Below are 2,287 nucleotides of genomic sequence, written 5' to 3'. Positions count from 1 at the left end.
TTACGGCCCCATTGACTTGCATGGGCCTCACGGTCACGGAATCTCGGATCAAAGTAGGACATGCTCTACTTTGGATCGGAACGGAGCAACGGGACCGTCAAAAAAACTGAAGTGTGCATGGCCCCATTGAAAAGAATGGGTCAGTGTGCTAGCCGTCAGAAAAACGGCTAGCACCCTGAAGGAAAAAACGGAAGTGGGCATGGGCCCTTACATTAGACTGACCCTTCCTGTTCTGTAGGGATCACTTCTCATAATCATAAGCAGGATTACAATGAAAGGTAAGATCTCTACATAGGTTACACAGGATTCACCATAGACAATATGTGATAAACACAGACCCACACCTCCTCATCCCTGCACAGTGACCTTTGCACGTCACAGAGCATGCCTAAAAATCTCTCCCATACAAGTCAGTTCTAGACTATTGTTTTGACGTGCCTGCTGTAAAGCAAATCACTGACCTGCTGTTTATAGAGCAGAGGAGCAGCTCAGATCCTACACTTTAAAGGAAGGGTGTCACGAAAAAATAATTTTTTAGATCAATTTGCTTTTAGTATTTTATTCAAAATTTTTTTATTTATTTGTGTGTTTGTGTTTTACTTATTTTTTTTTTTTCTAACTTTTTCTTTACTATGGGGGCTGCCATTTTTTTTTTCATCTCTATATGCGTCGATTAACGACACATACAGAGATGGAATACGGCACATACATCCCCATAGAGAATGCGAATGGGAGCCGTTCGCATTCACTATGGTGCACGCCGTCTGTGTGGGAACGGCGCATGCGCCGCTCCCACACAGTCCAAATGGAAGGTCTTCGGCCGAGCGACATCCGGCGCCATTTTATTGTGGATCGGAAGCCGCGGCTGGACAGTAAGATGACTACTTCCGGTCGCGGCTTCTGGACATGTGTTCTGAAGCATGCACTAGGAGCAGACGGAGCGGATGGACCGGCGGCGGCAGGAGCAGGTAAGTTATGTCTGTGTATATTCGTGTTTTAGTGTGTGATTACCACTGTATGTAAGCCTACTACACGGTGTATTTGCTCAAAAAATGGCGGCACACAGTGTAGGAGGTTTGAACATGCAACCCCCTCCTTTCTCCTGGCACTAGCCAGGATAAGGGAGGGGGAATTCTGTGAGCTCACTAGAGCGTGTGTGTTTACACCAAATTTGCAGCATAAAGCAATGTGGTTGCTTTACCACATGCCAATGCTGCAATTTTGGGAATTGCTCCCTCTAGTGACCAGCACAGGGAAATGTTATAAATTAGAATCTAATTTATAATATTTCCTGACTTGTGAAAAAATTAAAAAAAATTATAACAATGTCTAATCATGTATACACTAACTGTTTAACTAAAAAATAAACATTTCTAGCAACACATTCCCTTTAAAGAGGCTCTGTCACCACATTATAAGTGGCCTATCTTGTACATAATATGATCGGCGCTGTAATGTAGATTACAGCAGTGTTTTTTATTTAAACGATCATTTTTGACGGAGTTATGACCTATATTAGCTTTATGCTAATTAGTTTTTCAATGGACAACTGGGCGTGTTTTACTTTTTGAGCAAGTGGGCGTTGTACAGGAGCGTATGACGCTGACCTATCAGTGACCAATCAGCGTCATACACTTCTCTCCATTCATTTACACAGCAGATAGCGATATAGCTATATCACTATGTGCTGCCACATACACACATTAACGTTACTGCAGTGTCCTGACAATGAATATACATTACCTCCAGCCAGGACGTGACATGTATTCATTCTCCTAACCACTTCTGTAGCGTCTGTGTGATTAGTGGTAGCAGCAGGTTATTTTTTTAATACATGCCTATGCAGGGGCTTTGGAGCTCCGTCCTCTATTAAGAAATTAATTGGCAGAGAAAACAGCCCAAAATCTACATGATGATAAAAGGTGGAGATTCACTTTAAATAGTCATGGGAATACAGTGACCTTCATCATCATTCTCTGCTCTTCATGGGCTCAAATCAATGACGGCTCCCTACATACAACTCACTACATTGAGTAGAGTACATGAAAATAAATTAGGTAAGCTCCTTACTTTTGTAATTTTGACTGGAGATCCTCTTAGGTAGATTTTGCCCCTGAATTGCTATCTAAGCTCACACGCTATAGTTTCCCATAGTATGATCTCCAGATGGCTTTCTTGTTTTTTTTCTGCTGTGAATCAATAGCCAACTCTTTTCCTCCGAAAAAGGGGTTATACCAGCTACTAATATATTTACAATGGATACAGTATCTAATATATAACAATATAA

Source organism: Rhinoderma darwinii, chromosome 9, assembly GCF_050947455.1.
Source record: "Rhinoderma darwinii isolate aRhiDar2 chromosome 9, aRhiDar2.hap1, whole genome shotgun sequence".
Lineage (NCBI taxonomy): Eukaryota > Metazoa > Chordata > Amphibia > Anura > Rhinodermatidae > Rhinoderma > Rhinoderma darwinii.
The sequence above is the reverse complement of the archived record's forward strand: the minus strand, read 5'-3'. Positions refer to the sequence as shown.